Genomic DNA, 27,915 nt, shown 5'->3' on the forward strand with positions numbered 1-27,915 from the left:
GGCAAAATTTTTGTTCGTGAAAAAAGCCATTTTTGAATGGTAACCATACTTAACAACCCATTCGGTCTATCATTAAAACTCCGAATATGATAACTCGGATCATTGATATGATTCGCGTTTATGATATTGTATCATACATTTTATGTTACCATGTATGATCATAAAATGATACGCTTTATCACAACTTTATGGTACCGTTTTATTCGGGTCAAATTTGGCTAAACTGCTTAAAGTTTTAACTCGAAAGTTGGGTTGTTTTCTCCCTCGCCCCACCGCAATGTTGTCGAAAACAAAGAGAGAAGCACCGACGCATCCGCTGCTCTTCCGTGGAAGAAGCAAAATTTGGGTTTTCTTGAATCAACCCAAATTTGCGTCATTTGAGGCCTCCGTTGGGTGAAAATAACTTACCACTGGGTTAATTTTTTTGCCGCTCTCAAACGAGAACTACTCACTCACCACTTTCGCTGTTTAACGCAAATTTGAGTTATTCCACGGAAGACCGGGATTGCGTCAAAACAACTTAAATTTGGGTTGATTTGTAGTTCAGTGTACTGTAGCCCAAATGTAGATGTAGTAAATTTAAGTTGCATATTCAACGCAGTGGTTTTGAAGATCTATTTTAAGCTCGAAAAGTAGTGAATTATTGTACACCTCTTGATGTAGCATTTTTTAAGCGTGTGCGTTGTAACAGGTAAGGGAGCGATCATAAATCACGTTAAATTTTGAGGTATATCTGCAAAATGTGATAATCCCGATACATGTTTTGGAGATACAATGCAAAAAGTTTGATAAGGCAATCCATGAGACAGATGCGAAATACCATGTATTTTTGACATCCGACGATCGGGGTGACAGTTGAACACAAAGGAATTTGTTAAGCACCAACGACACCTGACGAAACTTTGTTAAGTTTTGCTCACACTGTGTTTACACTTTTGGCTGTCACCCCCATCGCGAAAAGTCGTCATGGATTGCCTTATTGCAAGGGAAAAAGGGGTTGAAAAAGGACATTTTTTATGTAACGTAATTTGAGAACGTCCCAAACACATTAGTACATTAAATTTTAATGGGTCGTGTGCTGCATACATCTCGGCGATTAACCCGTTGCCAATGAGTTGTCCCACCACTGGAAACTGAGCAAGAAAACAAAGGATATTTCGATTTCTGAGTGAGACCAACTCAGAAACCGAGTAAATTTTTTGCAGGTGTACACGTTACGTGTAGTACACATATTAATGTAACATTTTTAAGCGTGTGTTTCGCTCAGGCAAGGGAGCAATCGTGAATCACGACACGCTTTAAGAGGTACTCACAAAGTGTAATAATCCATGCACACATTTTGAAGATGAAAATGTTGACGTAGAGGGAGAAAAGTTACTTAGAATGGAAAATTTTAATGTGACGTAATCTATGAACGTCTTGAACATATTAATATATTTAATGGTTCGTGTGTTGCATACATCTTGGCGATTAACTTACCTACCACTTAACGAATAAATGTACATTTGTCAGGTTCTAATTATCACCTACAGAGGAAAATTTCTACTCAGTCACTGGGTTGATCTTACTAAGAAAGTCAGAAATAGTTTTTGTTTTCCTACACTGAACAACGGCTTGCGGTTGAAATTACTATGAGCCTGTTTGAGCGGATCAGGTGTGATGGTTAGAACACTTGACTATCACGCCGAGGACCGGGGATCGAATCCCACTCCCAACAAACTCACAAAATGTGGGTTCTTCCTTTGGAAGGGAAGTAAAGCGTGGGTCCCGAGATGAACTAGCCTAGGGCTAAAAATCTCGTTAATACAGATAAATAACACTATGAGCCATTTTACGAAGTGACAACAATGTTGATGTTGATATCGATTTTCGCGGGTTTGGACGCTATCTCCTGCTAAAATTTCATTCATAATAACGGCTCGTAAAATGGATTATTCTGCAGGATTAATTTAAATATATACATCGCCACTAAATTTGTGCAGGCTGAGTTTCGCTTCAATTCAACAGATAAATACTGTCAATTTTATAATTGACCCAATTTACAACTACCCTTTACACTGAAATTAATTTTGTTGTGAAAACTAACTGAAAGAGTGAAAGACGGCCTGCGGTAATGACCAGCATAAAAATGATTTTAAATTTACCATGGCAAAAAAAGGTGATCATCGTCCAACAAATGCTTGTTGTCTGCGTTTTGTTTCCTCTCATATCAACTCGTTCTATAGCCGAGTGGTAGAATGCGAGCCAGTTGATCTCAAGCTTGTTGGTTTGAACCCAGTTGCCAACAGATTTTTTGATTAGCGGGGTAACATTGATTGGCTTGACCGACCTCATGAAATGTTCATGGATCATTTCCAGTATGCTTCATTTTAAGTTTTTTACTCTTTTCATAAGTCTTATTTTATGAAGTTTGTCATAATCAACACAATGAATTTTCATGAGGTATTCTTATGGCTTCCATAATATTTAGTTATAGCAAAAGTTCATAAGGTGTTTTGATGAATTTCGTTAGTTTATTCGCTGGGTGTACTAAACCGATATCCCTGATTTCGAATATTCTGTCCAAAGTCATACAAATTATGTGCTTTTTTTGTGACTGTAGTATTAAAACCGTCTAAACTAATAACGCCTTAAGGTAGGCAAACTTTTAGGGAATTGAAAACCTTCTTTTAATAAATCGTATATTTCATCAACCCGGTTACAGTCGCGTCGTGTACTGAGTACACGCACCATGAAAAAAGCACATTTGTGGTACACAGCGTGAACGTGGTGTCGCTGAGGGTGGCTGAAGACGCGACTGTTCGAGGGTTAAGAAGGATCACTTTCGTAGTGTGCCGCGCTTGTTGATGAGAGTGAAAATTTTCGCTCCCGTCATTTATTTTTAGTTTCATTTTTCATCAAATTTTCCATTTTTCTCAATATTGAATGTTTTTGATTCCTGTATAAAAAGGACCAAAAATTTTGTTTTGGGACTGAATCACCTTCCTCAGCGTCATGCTCAAACTACTATTCTTATATAAGATGATGGTAACGATTTTCGAGCTTTCGGATATGGATGGGATAGTTCATTATTTAAAAAATTGATTCATAAAGTTACACTCATAGCACAATTCGGCACCAACATTTCAAAAGGGCGTAACTGCATTTACAACCAATGTCTTCTCACAAAGCTGTGGAGCGTATCCCATCCCTCTCGAGCAATCCACTAGCACAAATAGAAAGATAAAATCCTCCTCTTTCGATTAATGGATGTGAATTACGTGAGATGAATGAAATACGACCCACAGCTCTGTGAGAAGGCATTAGTTGCAAAAGCAGTTACGCCCTTTTGAAATGTTGGTGCCGAATTATGGGTTAGGTACCTACTCAAGAAGCAATCATTTCATAATCGATTTTCATACAGAAATAACACTTAAATTATTTTTATTTTACATTGTTATCATTGAAACTCCTTTTTATTGTTTTATATAAAAATCTGCTTGTAAAACTCACTTTAAGTGATGAAAATTACTAAAAAGTTGTTGAATAATGAAAACTACATTAATGGGCCAAAATTGGCTGTGTAACAATTTTGGGTCAACTTGTTGTCTATTATTTATTTAGTTACTCAAGTTTTATCTATTTTGTTAATGAATGATCACTTATTCTCGTTAGATCAACTATAGTAGAATCTAAAGCTGGTCTCAAATCTCTTAAGGACAGACTTGTTAGAATCTCAAAATGGCCGCCACAATGGCCGATTTTGGCACCTACTCACGATTTCGAGAGCACAAATCTCTTTGTAAACAAAACCAGCGCACCTGACTTTTTTATTTTAAGCATATTACAAGTGAGCAAGAACAAAATAATAAAATGCACTGTTGTTTAAAGCATGCTTCTTGAGACTTGTGCGTCTGAAGTTCTGATGCACAGTTGTAGCGGGATTTCGAGACGTTTGTCCTTAACGAAGCGTGTTTTCATGATTTGAAATCAATTATTCAAAATTGGAACCAAATCTCCATCCACCCACACCACCGATAAACGCCTAAAAGTTTGCAATGTCTATGTACGCAGAACTCTCAATTACATATATGCTGCACAAAAAGTCACCCATAATTGCGTGATTTTCCCGCAACAATAATGAGCCACTTAAATTTTGTCTGAAATTAGCTTTAATTAGCTGCAATCACATTAGTTTCCACATTAGGAACGCAAATTTTACCTTTGTTCTGGTGGTGATACCATTTCGTACTTGAAAATCACTAAATATCACTTTTACAGATCTTACAAAAGCAGCGCACGCATTTTCCTATATTCACAATCGAAGCGTTACTTTGACAGATGGTTTTGCACCGAACAAAAGTTTTTGAAAATACGTCATGCTAAGAGAATAATACCTGGGATTTCTTTACAAATTCTTTCAAGGACATCTACAGAAATTCCTTTGGGCATTTATTCAGGAACTTCTCCAGGGATTCTTTCAGAAATTCCTCAAATGACATGTCCAGGAGTTTCTCTTTCGTGAATTCTTCCATGGACATCTTGCAAGATTCAGATAGTTTTTTTTTTTCAGGGTTTGTTCCAAGAAATGCTTCACTAAATCCTCCCACGATTCCTTCTGATTTTTTTACAGATACTTCTGCAAGGATGCATCGATGAATTCCTTCAGGAATTTTCTATAGCTTCCTTCAGTGATTCTAGCATGCTCCAGAGAGTTTTTCAAGAATTCCTCTATGGGTTTCACCAGACATTCCTCTGGGAATTTCTCCTGGGATATCTTTAGAAGTTCCTCCAGTGATTGTTCCAGTGCTTTTTTCGATGATTCCTCCAGGAATTTCCAGGAGTTCCTTAAAACATTGTACAAAACATTCTTTTGGGTGTCCATCCAAAGATTCCAACAATAATTCGTCCAAAATTTATTGCAGACATGGATGCCTTCATTTTTTTCCTACAGAAATTCTTCAAGGAATTTGTTAAGAAAGCTTTCCAGGAATTTCCTAAGGAATTCCTCATAGGATTGATTCCGGGATTCCTCCAGGTTTTCCTTCAAGCATTCCTCCAAGGATTTACCTGGGAATATCTTCTGTGTTTCTTTCAGAAACAACTCCAGGAATTATTTTAAATAATCCTCCAAGGGTTCCTCCGCTCCAGGAACACTTTTTAGAATTCCTTCAGGAGCTCTTCTTGGAATTCTTTCAGGAACTCCTCCAAAAATTAATCCAATGCTTTTTCCAGGAACTGTTTAGGAATTCCCTAAGCAATGCCTCTAGGAATTTCTTCCAGGATTTCTCCTGGGGTTTCTTCAGGAACTGCTACAGGGATTCCTCAAGGAGTTCTTCCACGAACTCTTCTTAGGATTCCTTCAGGATTTCTCCAAGGATTCCATCTGCAATTTCTTCAGAAATTTTTACTGGGATTCCTCCATGAATTTCTTCAGAGAATCCTCTAAGAATTATTCCAGGGATCCTCTGGGAATTGTTGCAGTGATTCCCCTAAAAATCCATCCAAGGATTAATTCAGAAATGCGTATAGAGATTTCTCCAGAAATTCCTCCAGGAATTCTTCTAAAGATTCTTCCAGGAGTATTTCTAGAGATTCCTCCGTTAATCTCTACGGGCATTCTTCTAGGATATCCTCCAGGGATTCCTCCAAGAATTTCTGCAGGGCTTAACTCGGGACTTCCTTCTGTGATTCTCTCTGGAGCAACTTATTTTAAAACATCCTCCATGAACTATTTTTAGGGTTCCTCCAGCAATTCCTCCTTGTATTTTTTAAGGAACATTTCCAGGAATTGATTCAGTACTTCCTCCAGGAACTGCTTAGGGATTCCCTTGGTAATTCCTCATGAAACTGCTTCTGGGATTCCTCTGGAGTTTCTTCATAAACTCTTCTAATGATTCCTCCCGAATTTGTTGAAGAACTCCATCTGCGATTTCTTCAGGACTTATTTCTGGTATTCCTATACGAATTCCCTAAGAGACTCATCCACGAATTTCTTCAGGAATTCCTCTAGGAATTACTCCAGGAAATCCTTCAGGAATTCCTTCAGAAATTCTTCCAGGATTTTTTTTTCTAGGAATACATTCTGGATTTTTTCTAGAAATTCCGCCAAGAAATCTTCCAGTATTCCCTCCAGGAATTGCTACAAGCATTCCTCCAGGAATTGCACTAAAAACTCCTCCAGGAACTTTTTTAGTCATTTTTTCCAGGGATTTCTTCAGGAATTCGTTCGAGGATTAATCCAGAAATTCCTCCAGAGATTTCTCTAGAAATTCCTCCGGGAATTTCTCAGGGGATTTTTTTAAGAAATTTCTCCCAGAGCTCCTCTAGAGATTCCCCCAGACATTCATCCAGAAATTATTGAAGGAATTCCTACAGAGATTCCTTCTGGAATTCCTTCAAGGATTTCGCCAGCAATTCCCAAAGGAGAACCTCCAGCAATTCCTCCAGGCATTCCTCCAGGATTTCATCCAGGAATTTCTCCAAGATCTATTCCAGGAAATTCTCTAGGAATTAACCCAAGAATTTCTTCATGAATTCCTCCAGCAATTTCTCTAGGAATTGATCCAGACATCCTTCAGAAATTATGTCAACAATTTCTCCAGGAATTTTTCCAGAAAATCTTCTGGGGATTTTTTCAGAAATTCTTCCAGGAAAATCTCCAGGAATACCCTCAGGAATTTTCCAGGGATTCCTCCAGAAAATCCTCCGAATATTCCTGCAGGAAATCCTCCGAAGATTCCTCCAGGAAATCCTCTAGAAGTTCCTCTAAGGATTTTTCCTGGAAATCCTCTAGGGATTGCTTCAGAAGTTCTTCCAGGAAATTCCTAGAGGAATACCATCAGTAATTTTTCAGGGATTCCCCCAGGGACTTCTTAACAAATTTCTTCTAGGATTCCCCCAAGGATTTCTTCAGGAATTCCTTCGAGGATTTATCCAAGAATTCCTTCGAGGATTTATCCTCTAGAAATTCCTCTAGGATTTTCTCAAAGAATTTTTTCAGAAATAGAAAAATAATAGAATAGAAATTTCCCAGAATTTCTCTAGAAATTCATCCAGTAATTCTTCCACGAATTCCTCTAGAGTTTCCTCCAGAAATTCCCAAAGGAATACCTATAGGAATTTCTCCAGGCATTCCTCTAGGGTTTTATTTAGGAATTTCTCCAGGAACTTCTCTAGGAATTACCCCAGGAATTTCCTCATGAATTCCCCCATGAATTTCTCCTGGACATCTTTCAGAAATTATGTCAGCAATTCCTCTAGGTATTTCTCCAGGAATTTCTCCCGAGATTCCATTAGGAATCGCTTAAGGGATTCCTCCAGAGATTTCTTCATGGAATCTCTTCAGGAAATTCTTTGAAGATTCCTCCAGAAAATCCTGCAGAAGTTTCTCCAAGAATTCTTCCAGGAAATCCTCTTGTGATTTATTCAGAAATTCTTCTAGAATATTTTCCATTGATACCTTCAGGAATTTTTCAGGGATTCCTCCAGGAATTACACCAGGAATTAATCAAGGAACTCCATTATAAATTATGTCAGAAATTCATCCAGGAGTTACTCCAGGAAATCCTTCAGGGATTCCTTTAGAAATTCTTCCAGGATTTTTTCTAGGAATACCTTCAGGAATTTTTCCAGAAATTCCGTCAAGAAATCTTCCAGTTTTCCCTCCAGAAATCGCTACAGATATTTATCTAGGAATTCCTCTAAAAACTCGTCCAGGAACTTTTTCAGGGACTTTTCCACGGATTTCTTGAGAAATTCGTTCGAGGATTTCTCCAGGAATTCCTCCAGAGATTTCTCTTGAAATCCCTTCGGAAATTTCTCAGGTTTTTTTTCAGAAATTTCTCCCAGAGCTCTTCTATAAATTCCCCCAGAAATTCATCCAGAAGTTGTTGCAGGAATTCCTCCAGGAATTCCTTGAAGGACTCCGCCAGCAATTCCCAAAGTAGAACTTCCAAGAATTCCTCCAGGATTTTATTCAGGAATTTCTCCAAAAGCTCCTCCAGGAAATTCTTCAGGAATTACCCCAAGATTTTTTCAGGAATTCCTCCAGCAATTTCACTAGGAATTGATTCAGGAATTGCTCTTGGATATCCTTCAGAAATTATGTCAACAATTTCTCCAGGAATTTTTCCAGATATTCTTGTGGATTTTTTCAAAAATTCTTCCAGGAAATTCTCCAGGGATATCCTCAGGATTTTTTCAGGGATTCCTCCAAGAAATCCTCCGAAGATTTCTTCAGGAAATCCTCCAGGAGTTCCTCTAAGGATTCTTCCTGGAAATCCTCCAGGGATTTCTTCATAAATTCTTCCAGGAAATTCCTGGAGGAATACCATCAGTATTTTTTCAGGGATTCCCCCAGGGACTTCTTTACAAACTTCTTCTAGGATTCTCCCAGATATTCCTTCAGGCAGTTCTTCGAGGATTTATCCAAGAATTCCTCCAGAAATTCCTCCTGCATTTTCTCAAGGGATTTTTTTCAGAAATAGAAAAATAATAGAATAGAAATAGAAATCTCCCAGAATTTCTCTAGAAATTCATCCAGTAATTCTTCCAAAAATTTCTCTCAGAGATTCCTCCAGAAATTCCCAAAGAAATACCTCTAGCAATTCCACCAAGTATTCCTCCAGGATTTTATCCAGGAATAACCCCAGGAATTTCTTCAGAAATTCCCCCAGGAATTTCTCCAGGAATTGCTCCTGGACATCTTTCCGAAATTAAGTCAGCAATTCCTCTAGGTATTTCTCCCGAGATCTCCATTAGGAATTGCTTAAGGGATTCCTCCAGAGATTTCTCCATGAAAAATCCTCCAGAAGTTTCTCCATAGATTCCTTCAGGAAATTGTTGAGGGATTTCTTCAGAAATTCTTCTAGAATATTCTCCAGGAATACCTTCAGGAATTTTTCAGGGATTCTTCCAGGGATTCCTCCAGGTATTCCACCAGGGATTCCTCCAGAAATTCCTCCAGGGATTTCTTCACATTTTTTTTTTCAAGGAAACCCCCAGGGATTTTTTCAAGAATTCCTTCGAGAATATCTCCAGGAACTCCACTCTCCAGGGATTCTTTCAGAAGTAGAAAAATAACAGAAATGGGAACAGAAATCTCTCAGAATTATTCTGGAGATTCCTCTAGATATTCATCCAGTAATTCTTTCAAGAATTCCTCCAGAGATTCCCCCAGAAATTTCCACAGGAATACCACTAGGAACTCTTCCATTTATTCCTTCAGGATGTTATCTAGGAATTTTCCCAGGAACTTTTCCAGGTATACCTAAAGGAAATACTCCAGGAATTTCTTCCAGAATTCCATCTGGAATACTCCTGGCATCCTTCAGGAATAATGCCAGCAATATGTCCAAGAATGTCTCCTTGAAATCCTCTAGGGATTTCTTCAGAGATTCTTTCAGCAAATTCTCCGGGAATACTTTCAGGAAATTTTCAGGGATTTCTCCAGACATTCCTCCAGAGATTCCTCCGGGAATTACTTCACGGTTTTCTCCACGAATTTTTCGAGTGATATTCCCAGAGATTCCTACAGGGAATCCTCCAAAAATTCCTCCAAAGGTTCTTCCAGGAAATACTCCTGGAATTTCTCAAGGGTTTTTTTTTTCAGAAATTTCTCCAGCAATTCCTCCCAGGCTACGCCCTTGCCTGTGACACAAAAATGAGAATCAATCTTATATCTATTATACAAGAATAATCTAATTCTATAAACAGAGAAAGCTGGTAAAGTTATCTTTAAGGAGTGTTACTTGGCATAAGGTTTACATTGTAACCCAGTTTACAAATGACTAAAATAATAACGCGCACTGAAACGGCAAAAACTAGCAATAGCCAATATCTTACAAAAAATATTGATGAAAACGCTCTAAGTCTTTTCTAACAGAGAGATGCTCCTTCTTTTTATCATCTGCACGAAAAATTATTGAAAAATCTGCACAGAATTTCGAGTAATTAAATAAAAACCTGAATTGTTATTGCTTCGCTCATACAAAGTGTTAGGCGAATTTGATCAAGTTTATTGCTAATTTCTAATTTTTAATTGTGCGATAATATAGCTGCCGTTTACAAATAGCAACATTTTGACATATAATGCTTTCAATCAATAAGGGGGAAAGTGTGGATGCTGAGAAGCAAGTTCAGATCCAGAATTATGATGCTGGGTCATTAAGCCGAAGGACATTAGGCTGAATGGACATTAGGTGGAATAATCATTGGGCTGAATAAATGTTAAACCAGTTAGATAATAGGCCATGAAAGATCTGTCTATTATTAGACGCAGGAAATATTAGTAGAAGAATTAGTAAGTTACTGGGTCACCAAACCATACTGTAGCACTCAGAGGGGGTGACCCTAGTTTTGCCAAGCCGTATATCCCCAAAAAAGCCGGATAAGATGAAAAAATCCGCTAAATTCGCAAAAGTTTTGCGGGTTTTACTGGGTTTTTTCGTCTTTTTTCCGCCTTTTTTTTTTTGGATATTCCGGCTTGGGAAAACTAGTGTCGCCCCTCCAGGTAGCACCGCAACTTATAAGTAAACAACCTTTTCTTAAAAGAAGGAACAATATTGGATGTAGATATCAGTTAATTCACCAGCAAGTGTTATTTAAAGAAGACGAACAAATCTCCAACGAAGTGAGCAGCAAGGCCGCCAAATAACATAACAGTGCAACTCGAAAGAACAGCTCTTGTGGATAACTGACACGGAGGAAGATTACAAGTGGTAGTCGAAATACGCGTATCTGTCAAAGGATAAGCAACATAGGGCGGAATTAAAAGGTACGAAACTGATTACACTCATTCGAAGAGGGTATTCTGCTAAGAGGGTTCGAAAAGTCGGTTCAAGATGGTTGACAACAGTTTTTGTTATTAATTCGTTATCATTCAGCGCTATCTTATCGACCAAATAGCAAAAATCCACTTTTTTTCACACAACAAGCAAGTTGAATATTGGAATAGATTTGTACGCTGACCAGCTGATTGCGAGGCATAGCCTTTGCCTGTTGGCTATTACACCGCGTTAGAATGTACACTCCCAATCAAAAGTTTGGGATCACCCCTCAAAAAGATGTATTTTTTTTAGGCCCATATCTCCGCAAATTTGCGTCCGAATTCAAAACTCTAGATCTAATTCATTAGATAATAAGTCAAAGAAGCTTTGAACATGATTTTGGTGAAAGATTTACAAAAATATTAGCATGTAAACTACACCCAAAGTTGCCAATTTTCTGAAAAAATGAATATAAACTTACGGCAGTGTCGCTGAAAATTGGGTAGACGAAATTTTAAGACGAGAGCGGTAATATAACCTATTTTCTATTAGCTTTCAACTGCTTTTTACCGAACTTAACTAAACAATCTAGCAAAACAAGTTATTAAGTAAATTAACTCTTGATGTCATCGACCAAAAGTTTGGGGTCACCCCTCAAAATGATGTATCGATCAAAAGTTTGGGGTCACTATCGTAAAACATGGAAAAGTGATTTGGTGATATATTTGTCATCTTCCATCCAATTTTATTTCTTCTTGGCTTATTCGAAATTGTTGCGTATTGCGCAATCGATATTTTAAAGTTACATCTTCAGTGTTTAACGTTTGGATTGGTTTCAGATACCTCTTCAAGTGAGAGAACTAAGAGAAAAGAGTACGAAATAAAATAGGATCAGATTGATCTGTGACTCCAACGCGAATAGTTGTGTTTTCTTTATCTTGATCAAATGAACGAAGTTCCTATTTAAAGTATTATTTATTGGTAAAATATAACAGCTGGCGACGAAAGTAAATTGGATTGAGTAGTATCAAACGGAATATATCTTGTAGCAAAGAAAACTCTAGTGTGATTGGTGTAAAGTTTGCAGAGTAGTGGAAAACTTGTGCATAGATGGTGTGCTAGTGTTGAACAATCAGTTTGAATAAAAGCAGCCATTGAAGTAGAAAAGCTAAAGAAACATTTCAAAAAAATCTATATATTTCGATTTATAAAAAGCTAAAAAGTGGATATTTTGTCTAACGTTCAGTAGTCATCTTTTGTTCTTTTCACCGTTTACAGTTGCAATTACAGTGACCGCCATAGCAATTTGTGGTCATTCTGCACGGCGAATGACTCGAGTCGACTATTCTCACCTCGTCGTCACATGACTCTTCTCACTCGATTCCGGTTGTCGACTCGAGTGAGGTGAGAGGTTCATTTTTGTAGCGAGAAGGAAAATGACTCAGAACAAATGCGATGTTCATTCGCAGATCTGTCAAGCGAAAAGAGTTTCGCGATATCACTCGAATTAGAGCGTAACCAATGAACATCAACAATAATATTTTTATTTGATCTCAAATATTTATATTTTAATTCATGGAATATGCAAAATTTGCGTTTGATCATCCATTTAGAATTATGTATAAGCTTTGAACAACATTTTAATTTGCTTTTAGGCGGTTTATTTGATTGTTTATATGCCGCGATTTATTTTCATGTTTCGCCCTGATTGCAACAACGGTAGGTGTTTGAAGTTTTTTTTTTTCAAACGTAAACAGTGCGGATGTGCAGGAGCGGCAGAAGCAGAATATTCCCTGAACAGGATGGAAACATTTTCCTCCGATTGAGTGGCCACATAAATAGTAAGGATCGGAAAATGATTAAACTTTTCAAGGTAGGTGTTTGCAGAATTCTTTGAAATACTTTTGTGTAACCCTTCTTTTACCAATCCGCAGAAAAAATACATTACAACAAAAGTGCTCTGCACACATAAAGATGCCCTGCTCTGCTTCGAATGGTTTCGGACCGTCAAAAAGTTTGCGGAAAAGAGCCCCGGTGTTCCATCATATGAAAATGCAGAGATATGTTTGCCGTCAGGATAGCTGCTGCCCCGAAATCAAGATGCACAAATAGATTGCAGCAATGAAGTACAGCTAGGTCCAGCCAGGACCAATCACCGATATTGTGGGTAGATGTGATTGTGCACCATGTCGACTGTATGTTCCGGTTCCGGTACAAGACAAATTGTCCTCGACCAATCTGAACAAGGATTCCGAACTGATGCGGAATATATAGGCACATATACTTTCTTCGAAAAGAGTGCAGTGCTGTTTTATGCATAGTAGGTAATGTAAAATAACTGAATAAAATCAAGCATAACTTTTCAATCCGACGTAACTCGAGAATGTAAACAAATCCGGGTTTACTGCTGCATGCACGAAAAAATTGAAGCAAATTGAAGAATCCACATCACAGTTTGATGATTTATTGCTTAATTTGTTTAACTAAGCATATTTTTCGAAACGACGTATCTAACTATATTGATGTTTACAACTTTACTGATAGATACACCGTTTTGATATATGAGAAAACCAAACGACGTATCTTGCCAAAATCAAAAGTAACAGATACACCAAACTGGCACCATACAAAAGCGACGTATTTGGCATGACGTATCTCGAACCAACCCGGTGTATGTGTATTTTTGTCAAAATTCACTGTGAAAATGATATGGAATGAGTAGGTTTTGTTCCTTACCTAGTGCGTGCAATATCCCTGGTGATGTTAAGCACGAAAAAACTTATGAAAAGTCTTTTTATAAAAAAACTATTTTAGTGAAATGGTCGTCAACATTGACCATGAATTTACTCAGATCAGTGAAAAAGTTAGATACGTCGATTTGAAAAATTATGCTTGAAATGTTTTGTCTTCAAAGCAGTTTGAAATTAGTTTGGAAAATGCTCTATCAAATTCATATGTAAATTTCCCAAAGTCCCTTCAGCTCTCAGATTTGCAAGAAAAGCTTGCTGTAGCGTCGAACGCTAGAGTTCCTGATTGCTAGAATTCCTCATGCAATCACAGCTGAATTTTATTCAAAATGTCCAAAGGATTTCTACGAGGATTCTTTCAGACATTTTCAAGTTTTCCCAGTAATTGCTGTTGGAAATCAGCTTGAGATTTCTTTAAGAATTCTAGCCGGAATACCTCCAGGAATGCTGCTGGAATTTATTTAAATTTTTTTGCTGGAACCCACCAGAAATACTAGCAGGAATTCTCCAGACAATTCATGCTGAGAATTCTCCGGAAATTCTTGGAGATCTTGCTATGGAAATGCTTGAGAAATCCCACCAAGAATTCTTGGAGAAATGCTGATGCTTCAAGAGAAATTCCTAAATCAATTCTTAAAGAAATTACTATAGGAATTTCTGAAGGCATAGAGGAAAGATTTCTCGAAGAATTCCTCCACGAGTACCTGACGAAATGCCTGCCGGGATTGCCGAGAAGTACCTCCAATGATTCTTCCAGGATTTTTTTTTCTAGGAATCAAGAAAGAAACTCTTGCTGGGATTCCATCGGGTATTTTTGTTAGGATTCCTCCAGCAATTCCAGAAGGTCCTAATCCTGGTGGAATTTTTAGAAGAACACCAGCAGACATCTTTAGAGGAATTGCTGGAGATATTTTGAGGAATTCCAGCAAGGACTCCCACCACGAATTTTTGGGTAAAATCACAACGGAATCACAAGACCACATCCAGTAATATAAATAGTATAGTTGTAATATAGCATGCATCCTAGGGAAAAAAAACATCACTACCTGTTCCGTAAGGTACCCAGTATTTCCTCCAGGAATTCCTTCAAGGGTTCTTCAAAGAATTCCTTCAGGGATTTATCTAAGAATTTCTCCGGGAATTTCTTTAGAAGCTTCACTAACGTTTCCTACAGGAATTCTTCCAGAAAACCTTCCTTTAGGGAATTCCTCCATCGGATCATCCAGGAATTGTTCCAAGGATCCCTCCAGGAGTTCATCTGAGATTTCTCCAGGAATTCTTCTGAAAATACTCCAAGAATTTCTCCAGGAATTCCTTCAATATTTTTTTCACGGTTTTTTTAAAGATCCTCCATAAATTCCTTCATAGATTACTTCAAGATTCCTGCAGGAATCCTTCAAAAATAAATCCAGAGATTCCACCAGAATAAATCCGAGAATTTTTCCATGGATTCCTCCAGAGATTCCACTAGGAATTTCCCCACATTTTCCTTTGAAGACCCCTCTAAAAATACCCCAGGCATTCTTCCAGGGATTTTACCAGGAACTCCTCCAAGAATTGCTCCAGAAATTCCTTCAGTGATATCTCCAGAAGTTCTTCCAAGAGTTTTTTTTAGAAATACATCCAGGAAATTTTCTAAGACCTCTACCTGAGATTCCTATTGAAAATCCTCAATAAATCCCTCCAAGGACTCCTCCAGCAGTTCTTACATGGATTTCTCAAGGAATTCCTCCAGGAGTTCCCACAAGCAGCTCTATGGGACTTCTTCAGAAATTACTCGAACGGTTCATTCAGGAGTAAGTCCAGGGATTTTTCAAAGAAATCCTTCTGGGATTCCTTCAGTAAATCATCAAGGGGTTCTGCCAGGAATTTCTACAGGGATCATCTCTGGAATTCATCCTGGGGTTTCCCCAGGGGTTTCTCGAAAGATCCCTTCAGAGAATGCTCCAGAAATTTCACTAAGGGTTTTTCCAGGAATACATCCAAAGATTCTTTCAGGAATTTTTCTAAGGATTACTCCACGAATGCCATCAGGATTTCCTCCTGCAATTTATCCAGCAACTCCTCCAAGACTTCTTCCAAGGATTCCTCCAGAAATTTCTCCAAGGATTCCTCCGGGAATTCCTCCAGATTCTCCCAAGAAATTTTCTAAGGATTTCTCCAGAGATTCTTTCAGGAATTTCTTCAAGGATTTATATAGAAATTCCTCGGGGTATACCTCAAGAAATTTCTGCAGGGATTCCTAGTGGGTAGTTTTGCCAAGCCGAAATATCCCCAAAAAAAAAACGAAAAAGCCGCTAAAGCCCGCAAATTCCTCCATGAATTCCTTCAAGGTTTTTCTAGGAGTACAAAAGCGATTGGAGAAATCCCTAGAGTTCTTCCTGAAGGAATTTCTGGAGGAATTCCTGGAGAAATTTTTGCAGATACTCCTGGAAGAATTACTGTAGGAATCCGTGGATGAAAATCTGTAGGAATCCTTGCAATGTTTGAGGTATTGGCAAACAGCATTTGTGTTTATTAGCAGAAAGATTATCAGGATCATTCCAAGGAAAATCTAGAGCATGCCCTACAAACATTCTCTGAATTGATTCAATCTGAGCAATGATTGTCCGATGGCATGGATCTCATACTTTTGATCCCAACTTGTGACGGAGGTGGAGGGAGGGGGCATACATTGAGCTTCACCCAAACAGCACCCCCCACCCCCACTTCCAAACAATATATAGTTAGCGCCTATGATTGATGTACACTTAATAGTAGATTCCTGAAAGAACTGTTGGAGGAATTCCTTGAGAAATGCCTGGATGTGTTTCTGGATGAATCATTGCAGGAATTTCTGAAGGATTTTATGAAGGAATATCGAGACGAATCCCTAGAGCAATTCCTTAAATTATTTCTGGAGGAATCCCATAAAGAATTCCTGTATGAATCTCCGGAATAATTCATGGAGGAATTCGTGCATGAATCCCTAGAGGAATCTCTGGAAAGGTGTCATAGAAATTCCTGAAGTAATCTCAGAGGAATTCATGGAAGAATCCCTGTAGGAATTCCTAAATAAATTATGAAGATATTGCTGGAGGAATCCTTGGAGAAATTTCCGTACAATTTCTTACAAGATTTCCTGGATGAACCCCTGAAATCCGGAGAAATACTTGGAGATACAGCTGGAGGAATTTCTGGATGAATGCTTCGAAGAATCCTCGACGGAACCCCTAAAGGAATTACTGGACAAATTCCTGGAGTTATTCCTATATGACAGCTCAAGGAAAAAGTTTTAGTGGAATTCTTAAAGAGATCATTTCAACAAAATTTAGGAGGAATTCGAATTCCTTAAGGACAAGTCAATGCTAGAAGAAATCTTCTTTCGAAATTGTTGACGTTGTGACTCATTTTTTCAACAGTTTAGATTTTTTTCGAATAGGTATTGCTGACTGCACCCCAAATTGGACTGACACAATAGTGTGCACACACTTTCAAAGTGTGATTGCAGCGCAGGGCCACATCGGATCGAGCTGAGGTCTTCGGTGCACTTATTCCTTGTAAATGGAGGAATAAGTGCACCGAAGACGTCGAGACGATCCGAGACAAATGTGTTCCAAAAAAAGTGTGATAGTACAATTTGTGATGTAGTCTGCAATATAAAATGTTTAAATTTAAGCATGCTTATATATGGAGTAAGCCCATGCGCAAATGGGGTTTCAAACTTCTACGCATGGCCATGACGTGAAGGAATAGCTAGAGGAGTTCTTGAACACTTCTAATAAAGACTCTGTGAGAAAACACAAGCAAAATAAAAAAAAAATACTGGGGGGAAATTGTAAATAAACCTTCTGTCTGAAATATTTTATTTAGGTATGTCCATAAAATACAACAATTATAGCGAAAAACTTTATTTTGGATCATAACTCAAAATTTGTGTAATATTTTTTCACAATTACACCAGTAAGGACATCTCCAGCAGCGTTCCAGTTGCTTCATAGCAGTTACAAATACCCTTTGTTATCATTGCTCTGCTGAAAATACCCCAGATGCAGTTCTAGATGCATTTCGGAACTCCCACACGCTGCTGGAGATGGTCCAAGTGTATCGTTACTCTAATTTCACGCCAACCATTTTACACCCCGTACAGCTCTTGTATCTCGACTGTGCTTTAGCTTCAGAAAGCGGATGTTTTCATTACAAAAAAAAATGCTAGTGCGTTTAGGTCCATGATTCCACATTTTTCAGGTTCCGAATGGTGAGCACAAGTGATTTCCGAAGAAAGCGGCCATCTTCGCTTCTGATGCGGCAGCAACTTTGACCATTTTCTATCGGGACAGCTTGAAGAGTGTGCAGTGGTGGTGGATTTGGTTACCGGTAGTCAGTCGGTACGATTTCATCTGAAAATATCATACAAAATATGTTGAAATCAATATATGAAGGTTTATTTATAAATATACTTACCAATTATGTACAATTTGTTGTGTTTCTCTGGTGTCGATTGAGCTCTCGACACCTCTTGAGGTTACGACTCTTCTCACCCACAAACGTCACTTGAACGCGACTTCTGTCGATCAACATCGACTGTAGGAATGCGGTGAGAGTTCATCGGTGTTCACTCACACCGACTCTTCTCACCGCATTCGACTATGGGAATCGGGTGACACATTCGACTCGACTTTCGTCACCTCATTCGAAGTGCAGAATGAGCACAATTGTATCTGCTGTGGAACCAATTCACAATTGAACATTGTGAAAAGAACAAAGAAATCTGGCGCCTTATTGCTGGTCATCTAACGTGAGCTACGCACAGTGAGAAGAGTGAGACGGAATTAGCGGCGAGAATTCACCGTGAGTACTAAGCTGCGTTGCGAGAAAGGCCGTCGGCTGTGTCTCATCTCATTCATCACTCAAAGGTCTACGACTGGTGTGAGTGCATCTGCATCTGCATCAACCGTAAGTTTTTTTTTTGCAATTTCTCATCATACCTCACGCAATTCTGCCAGGAAAAGGCCTACTTTCCCGCACCAAATTAGCAGTGCTGTAATGGTTCATTACAGCACTGATTTGCGTTGCGTAATGAACCATTACAGCACTGTATTCAGTTTTGATCAACTTCTTGACGCAGGCTTGAAAAATTGTGACATCTGCTCAGTATAACCTGCTATGATCAGACTTTCTTAAACATAGCTATGAACATCAGTGTTCAATCTGATGAAGAAGTTTTGTTAAAAACTATCGTCAAGTGGTAATTTATGAAATCGCAAAAAAACGTTGTACGCAACTCGGTGCACAACTCGATTTTTACAGCACTCGTCGTAATTATCCAACTCGGCAAGCCTCGTTGGATAAATGTACGACTCGTGCTGTAACAATCTGCATTCCGCACCTTGTTGCGTAAACTACTATTTCCTAGTGTTATTGCAAAAATATTACACAATATGCCGTCGTTTGGTACTCTGGATCACTACGCGAAAGATTCTTCTTTTACTAACTACATGGAGCGACTGGAACACCTTAGCTCGTTCAATGGTTGGACAGAGGCAAATAAAAAATCTGTTCTTATTGCACTTACTGGTCCAGTGGTGTATGATGAGTTGAAACTTATTTTCCCCAGTTAGCAACACTCAATTACGCTGACATGGTAAAGAAATTATAAGAGCGGTTTGATAAAGTGGATCCTGACATGATGCAACGGTTTCATTTCTATAACAGACTTCAAAAAGTTGATGAATCTGCTGAGAGTTTTATTTTATCAGTAAAATTGCAAGCAGAGCTGCGGAATTTCCAACAGTTCAAAGAAACAGCCATCACGGATCGTCTAGTTATGGGAATGCTTGGCAAGGAACTACAGAAGTCATTATTAATGTCTGAGGAGTTAACGGTAGCTGTGATTGAATAGAAATTATTGAGTAGTGAAGTGGCTAACAAGCAGACAAGAGCGATGACTGGTGAACTAAAAACCGACCAAGTGCATTCTGTTAAAAGTAGACTAGGTGATGAAGTCGGTGAGAGTAGTCGTGAATAACGCAGTCGTTATGATTATCAGTACGGTAGCCGAAATTTTAACAGGAATGATAAACGTGTTAGTTTTCGAGCAAGATCGCTATCCGGTCACAGGGCTCGCCGATCGTACGCGAACGCAGTATGCAATTATTGTAAAAAGAAGGGTCATCTCAGGCGTGATTGTTACAGTTATCAGAACAGGTACTCAGTGAGTGCGATTTGTGAAAGAGAATGATGACAAAGACACTAGTTATGACTTCAAACGGTCAGCAGGACGTGAAAGTTCAGATGAAGAAACGGACGGTATGGAGTGTTTAATGATATCGGCTGTAAAAAAAAATTAATGAACCTTGTATGATAACAGCAAAAGTGCAAAATCGTTCGGTGCGAATGGAAATAGATTCGGGGTCAGCTGTGTCGGTTATAGGTCAGGCTGACTATAAGACATTGTTCTGCGGTGTTCCCATGGTTCGATCTGATAGGCACTTGGTAGTTGTTGATGGTGCTCGCCTAAGAATACTTGGTGAGATTTTGGTGCAGTTTGAATTGAATGGTGTCGTGGATGAGCAAAAGTTGATTGTCTTAGAGTGTAGCAACAGCTTTGTCCCATTGATAGGCAGGTCATGGTTGGATCGTTTCTATCCAGGCTGGAGGTCTTGTTTTTACAAATGCGACGATGATCAATAATTTGGCTCAAGATAAAGGTATAGAAGAAATAGTTGACGGCTTGGAAATTAAATACAGTAAAATTTTTGATAAAGACTTTTCAGAGCCGGTTGTTGGATATGAAGGTGACCTGGTTTTGAAAATAAAGCGACCAACCGATTTTTAAGAAGGCCTATACTGTACCGTAGGGTAGTGGAGGTATTTTGGACCGGGCAGGTATTTTGGCCCACCCAGGGAGTTTAATGATATTTATCACATGAGCTCTACTAAATCTTGGTAATTTTTTATTGGAACACGAAAAGTATTCAACTGTGTGATGACCTTTATTTTGGATGTCAGTTAAATATGCTGTTCAGTATCAAAAAATAGAAAAAATGTTTTCACTTCCAATGAAACGCACGAAAAGCACCAAAAACAAAGAAGGTGACAAATTTGTAGTCGGCTTCGAAGAGGTATTAAATTTTACAAATAAATATTAATTTCATGTGAATGTAGTTAGGGCCATGTAAGAACTTAAAATAAACTGTTCTTGACCTCGGTGGAGCGATAACATTTACTAAAATGGTGGTTTGAGGTATGGCCAAAATATGTTCAACATAATCAGTTGTGGACATATTTTGGACCACCTGTCAGATCCATCTCTCCAGTTCCTTCTAAAGGAAGAAAACATTCATACCAATGTAATGTACTCTGAAAACAGATAAATAGAATAAGTTGGGACCTCCCGTGATCAGGGTTGTTGTACGTTTATTTCACAATGAGATTGTTGTAGGTTCGATTTATTCAAACAACTTTTCGCCAAGTTATTTCGTTTCGATTCGATTTGTGCCCTAACAACTTTTCGACAAGTTGAAGTTTTCAGATGTTCAATCATCCAGTTTAGAAAAGTTGTGCTTCTCGGCAATTAGTTGATGACTGAGACAATGTGTTATCTAATGTATGTTTGACAAATTACGTATCATTCAAATTACTTTATTTTTGATGGCCTTTCCACTCATTACAATATGTGTGGAACGCCTTTATATTTAGGAAAATCACTAGACTTTCACACTTCCTATGAAGCGTTACGTAATTTATACATGATGACTTACGTCATGCAAAAGTTAATAAATACACGTTTTGTGTAACATTTTTTTATGAAACATCATATTACAATGCGTAAAAACTGCAGCCATGGCAAAAGCAACAAGATTTCATCTTTCTTTTACCGTAACGTAATTTTTAAACGTTCCCTGTCTTAAAAAATGAATAGAAAAGATGTAAGCTTCACGTAGTTTTAACTATGTTTAAATTTTTGCTGAGGTGGCTTTCATTTCATCAATCAATTGAAGTTTAATTTGGTGGGCCAAAATATGTGCACTTGGTGGTCCAAAATAAAGTCAGATGGTCCAAAATAGAAGCCCGAGATCCTTCAGGAGTTTTAATATTTCTTGTATTAACTACAACAATTTTGAGTTCTGTTTGGCCTTTTTCGACAGAAAACATGTTGTTCTACGTAATGCCTACTGAAATTATCCATATTTTGAAGTGGGAACCTTTTTTTCGCTGAATTGTTCATCCACTTCCTAAAGCGGTCCAAAATACCTCCCTGTTTCGGCCAGGGTGTCTTGCCCCACGTTGTGTACTTTTAATTTGATTCCGGGCGGCGGAGAAGTAATGACACGCGTACTGGATTTTGTCTATTTATTCGCATCACCGTGTGGCAGTGCTCCACACGGCGGTGATATGACGAGAAACACACTACATACAGGGTTGTGCAGTCGCCTTTTATAGGTGACTGCTAGTACGGAAAAATATGAACACAAAACAGAGGTACAAAATGTATAGAATGAATAGCAGCTGTGCGCTGCTCTGCTGCATGCATGTAGCCCGACGCAATATCAGGCTGCCGCGGTAACAATGAGTTGGCTAGTGAATGGTCTGCTTCTGCACACTGCGCTCTGCAGTAGAAGAGCCTACGGTGACGCCGAAGCAGAGGAGCGAGATCCAACACTCCCTTACCCTACAAGCTAAAGGAGAAAATGGAAAAACACTTGGAAATGCTCGAACAACAGAAAGTGATAACACCTATAAAGGCTAGCGAGTGGGCGTCACCTGTGATAGTGGTAGTGAAGAAGGATCAGGATATCCGAATGGTGATAGACTGTAAGGTATCATTTAACAAAGCAATAGTGCCTAATACGTATCCACTACCACTAGCACAGGATATTTTCGCCTCCCTAGCAGGCTGTAAGGTTTTCTGCTGTCTTGATCTGGCTAGTGCTTATACATTAGCGTGGGACACAAAAAGACATTTTACTCCTGTACACTTTTTGAGTTCCATTTTGGTCCCATATCAACTGTGCAAAATTTCAGATCGATTGGAGAAACTATATTTTAGCGCCAGCCATTTGAAGTTTTCATACGATTTAGTATGGGGAAAATCACTTTTTCATAGAAAAATCACCACAGGTTGCCCCTTAACCCCTAAAAATAAACCGATGAATGATTTCTGTTGGAAATTTTACGAGGAACCAACCCTCCGAAGACCGCAAAGCGATCTGAGACATGTGAAAAAAGTTATTGACTGAAAACTGAATGGCATGCAAACGCTGTTTAACATGTAAGGAATAACAATAAATAATAAAATCTCGTTATTTTATCGATCGGGTGAGGCCTAATAACTTTTTCCACGAACGTCGCATCGATTTGCTGTCTTCAGAGGTCTGATTCCTAGTGAAGTTTTCTACAGAAATCAATCATCGACTTATTTTTAGGGATCTAGGGGTGACTTCTAGCGATTTTTCTTTGCAGGAGTAAAATTTTCCCATAGTAAATCGTATGAAAAACTAAGAATGGCTGGCGCTAAAATATAGTTTTTCCGATCGATCTGAAATTTTGCACAGTTGATATGGGACCAAAATGGAACTCAAAAAGTATACAGGAACTTGAGTTTTTCAATTTTTTGCATTTTCCCATATAAACCGTGTACCACGCTATTATACATAGGTTAAACTATCGAAGAGATCCAGAACGTTTACTGTTATAAATACGATGAAAGGGTTGTATACATAGAACAGGCTTTTGCAGGGTGCTTCGAGCTCTGCGGCAATTTTCCAACAGATCATGGATCAGATACTGCACGGCTTGAAAAATGTTAGCTGCTACTTAGACGACGTCTTAATAGCTGGAGAACCAATAGAAAAGTGTGCTAAAACTTTGGAATAGGTTCTCGGCAGGCTAGCTAAAGCAAATGTGAAAGTTTATTTCAAAAAGTGCAAATTTTTTGTAACTAGATCTCCGTACTTGGGACATCTGTTAACTAACAAAGGTATTTTGCCGTCTCCAGAAAAAGTTGACGGAGTTACAGAGTTAAAAGCTTTCCTTGGTTTGGTCAATTTTTATAACAAACTAGCTGTACCCGGCAAACTTTGTCTTGCCTACTGCGTTTTTTGACGTTTCAGGTTTCTACCCAAAACCAAGTCCCCGGTGGAAGAGGTATAGAAAATCGATTTTCGAAAACTCTCAATTTGTTCATGTTTTAGGCCTCATAAACCTTCCTTGGGTGAAAACTAACAGAACAAAACTAAGACGACCAAAATCGGACCTTCCGTTCGCAAGTTATGCGCGGTCCCACGTATGCCACTGCATTTTTATATATATAGATGTTTACCAAATGTTTCGACAAAGCTAAGGAGTCTTTACGCTTTGTTGTCCAACTATGCAAAATTTGAACGGACTGAGGAATGTGAGGAAGTTTTTCGATTTTCCAAAACAGCTTTGTTAAACGCAGATATGATTGAGCATTACGATTCACAAAAACCACTCATAGTAGTTTCAGATGCTAGTTCATATGGATTGGGGGGAGTGTTAGGCCATAAAGTTGATGGTTTAGAAAAACCCATATGTTTTACTTTATTTCCATTAAATTCTGCTCAAAAACGATACCCCATTTTTCATTTGGAAGCATTGGCACTAGTTTGCACGGTGAAGAAATTTCACAAATTTCTTTTTGGCCAAACATTCAAGGTGTATACTGATCACAAACCTTTGGTAGGTATATTTGGCAAAACGGGCACCAATTAATTCTTGTTTGGCAGTAGTGATAAAATTTGTTGAAAATGATTGGCCGGATAATCTACAGGGTTCGTTTAAAGATTTTGCTTCTTTGAGAACTGATCTTGAAGTGGTTCAAAATTGCCTTCTTTACCAAGACAGAGTTGTTATACCTACGACTTTAAAAAAATGTATACTTAAGCTTCTGCATGCCAATCATATTTGCATAACAAAAATGAAGCATTTGGCACGACAAACGGTGTTTTGGCCTGGATTAACACCCGACATAGAGCATTTTGTGAAATCTTGCGTGGCATGTATAAAAATGGGTATAGTTCCAGCAAAACCACCTCATAGTAAATGGATACCAACGACCAGACCTTTCAGTCGTATCCATGCTGATTTTTTTCTATTTTGAAGGTGAAACCTTCATGTTGGTTGTAGACAGTCACTCAAAGTGGGTGGAAATAGAAGTAATGTTGCATGGTACAGATTCAAAGCGGGTTAATAATTCGCTTGTATCTCTTTTTACTAGATTTGGGTTACCTGATGTGATGGTTACGGATGGAGGACCACCTTTTAACTCTAGAGAATTCACATCTTTCCTACAGAAACATGGAGTAAAAGTTATGAAAAGTCCTCCTTATAATCCCACTAGTAATGGGCAAGCGGAACGCTTAGTTAGAGTAGTTAAAGATGTTTTCAAAAAGTACCTACAGGGGATAGATAAAATGATCGGGACAAGCAAAATTTTGACTTTTCAAAAAATGTTCAATTGAATGTAACTTTTCGGAAAGTGCATCAAATATTCTCAAATTTTTACTGTAAGTTCATCAACTAGTTGTGTATCAGTGGACAAAATTTGGAAAAAGGTAGATTTAACTATAGATTTAACCGATAGCCAACTTTGAGCTGTTATATTTCTGGATTCAATGAACCGAATGCAATGAAATTTTGACCATTTCGGCACCAACATTTCAAAAGGGCGTAACTGCTTTTGCAACCAATGCCTTCTCATAAAGCTGTGGACCGTATCTCATCCCTCCCGAGCAATCCACTAGCACAAATAGAAAGATAAAATCCTCATCTTTCGTTTAATGGATGTGAATTGCGTAAGATGAATGATATACGATGCACAGCTCTGTGAGAAGTAATTGGTTGTAAAAGCAGTTACGCCCTTTTGAAATGTTGATGCCGATTTATGACTTATATATTAAGCTTTGAAAAACGTTTGATCAAACTTGAAATTATGAACAAGAGAAAAAGTTATAGATTTATATAGATTATGATTTTTTAGTAAATTGGCTATTTTTAATATGCATCCCATTGCTTTTTTAATTGATTGCCGGCTATTTTGTTACTTTCCTTCAAAACATATTTATATTCAAGACAATTAGAGGGAATTTAAATGAACTCTACTTAGCATCTTGAATTTTGAAACGATGTTGAAATTTAAGGAAATTTGGTGTTTTATCAGCAAAATAATCTAATCGTAATAATTTCTTCCGTGTTAAGAATTTAAAGTTAAGTCAATGTCAAACGTTTTTCAAAGCTTATTATATAAGTCATAAATGGTCAAAATTTCATTGCATTCGGTACATTGAATCCGAAGATATAACAGCTCAAAGTTGGCTTTCGGATAATTATACCTTTTGTAGAATGTTTATAACTTCGTGCCGAATAGCCCGATCTTATCCATTATGTGTCCACTGATACACAACTAGTTGATGAACTTACAGTAAAAATTTGAGAATATTTGATGCACTTTTCGTAAAGTTACAGCCATTTGAAAAATTTTTGTGAGGGGAAAATTTTGCCTGCCCCGATCATTTTGTCTATCCCGTGTATTAGATCCTGAAATGAGGGAATTGGATTTGAAGAGTAAAATCAACTTTTTTCTAATTAATTATCGCAATCAAATAGCAAACAAAGATGGACTTCCTCTATCGCACAAAGTGTTATCGTACAAGCCCAAGATTTTACTCGACTTAATTCACCCAAATAAGCAATATGGCAAGTTTTTGGACGAACCTAATACTACACAAATTGATGTAAAACTCCCTGAGAAACCAGACCCATTTAGTGGTAGGGGATACTGTTTATTATAAAAACTACAGAAAAACCGATCCTGAAAGATGGATTGAGGCGAGATTTGTCAAACAAATTTCTAATAACACGTTTGAAATCTCCCTCCACAGGACAACCATCATGGCTCACAGGAGTCAGTTGAAGCTACCCCACTCGAGAAGCCAAAGTTCGAAATTAGCACTACCAGAAGTGCAAAGAAGGAAGCGCAGTTACCCGAATCCAGACGACATGGAATTCCAGGGCTGGTCTGAGCCTAAAGAAGAACCATTTCTAGGGTTTCCCGAACAAGTATTGGAAGACAGATAAATATCGATAACTAATTTTCTTATCATCTGATAATTATCAAGTTGAATAGATGATAACAAAATGAGAGCCTTGATTTGTTATTGAAATAATATCATTCAGTTATTCGCCTCTGCTCGGGCTGGTGTTGATTTTCACAGCGTCCAGATCCACCAGGCCGCTCGATGTCGTTCCATTGCCCGTCCATTAACTGTAGAACTCAGTAACCCTACCTATAACTCCCCGCAGTCCGCAGTCAAGCAAGAGTGAATAAATAAATTAATCCGAAGTGATAAATGTTTGTGTTACTGGGATGCTCCATCATGACGGCTGCGTCGGCGTTGGTCCCCGGACCCCGGTGTGGAGCACCCGGCGCGGTCGCCCGAGGATGCATAATTCAATTTGTTTTGGAAACAAACGTATGTTTTCGCTAATATCCACACTAATGGCGAGCGATCTCGTTGTCACCTTGACCGCGACCGAGAGCGACGAATCCCTCGAGGGTGGGTATACAGAAGGGGTAGGGATCAGAGGATTATAATGGATGGTGGCCCATTATGGAACATTTAAGCAGAACAAAGCGGTTGATTCGCGTTGGAGAAGGGAAACAGGGAAATATGATGATTTAGTCATAATTGGGAGCGAGATGAAACATGAAATAATTGCAGGTGATGATATGTGGGAATCAAACTGCTTGATGGAAAGATAACGTTTTAGTGAAGTTTGGTATCATTTATTCCCACAAAATTACCCCTATTGCACTCTCTTCCTCTCCTTTCCGTCGTAACGTACTCCTACCTGCTTCTCAGTTTAGTGCTCTATTAGCACTTCCACAATTATTAACTGAGAGCTTCCTCTGCCGATGACCATTTTGCATTTGTATACAATGCTGTCACGGTTCAATCAGTGCTGGTAACTCAAATTTAACAATTTTCGGCGCCCCTAGATTTGAAAGCCCCTAAGGAAGTGACTTTTATATTGCATCCTATATGAACGATAACTCTAGATTTCGATAAATTGCTAAAAAATCCATCGGTAATTGGTCGAAAAGTTTATCAGTCCTTATTCACAACCATAATACAATGATTTTGAGAGCAAATTGCAAAGTAATGTAGCAAATGTTTTGCTCCTCAAAACCAAATAACAACCACCTCTCAGGAAAAGAAAAGCCCATCATAGGAATTCCTGAATGATTTTTATGGATTTTTACTTGAAGTTTTACAATAATTTCTAAAAACAAAACATGGAAGTTTTTTTTACAAATCTCTACTAAAATACCTGAAGAATATCTCGTGGAATTCTCCTGGAATATACGTAGCAGGTTCCTACATACCTTTCTTATGTATCCAACAAATCTTTTTGTT

The 27,915-nt window shown here is 38.3% G+C and overlaps 1 protein-coding gene and 1 long non-coding RNA gene across 7 annotated transcripts in view; both read right to left on the reverse strand.

Annotated features, from left to right (window-relative positions):
- Nucleotides 1–27,915, reverse strand: part of LOC109399758 (FMRFamide receptor) — a 728,822-nt gene that overhangs the window by 394,063 nt on the left and 306,844 nt on the right. The window lies entirely within an intron of this gene.
- Nucleotides 17,370–18,187, reverse strand: LOC134290081 (uncharacterized). The gene is made up of 2 exons (XR_009998846.1): nt 17,939–18,187; nt 17,370–17,874 (listed from the first exon to the last, which is right to left on the reverse strand). It is a non-coding gene; the product is annotated as an uncharacterized LOC134290081 (long non-coding RNA).

The sequence above is a fragment of the Aedes albopictus genome, chromosome 3 (genome assembly GCF_035046485.1).
Source record: "Aedes albopictus strain Foshan chromosome 3, AalbF5, whole genome shotgun sequence".
Lineage (NCBI taxonomy): Eukaryota > Metazoa > Arthropoda > Insecta > Diptera > Culicidae > Aedes > Aedes albopictus.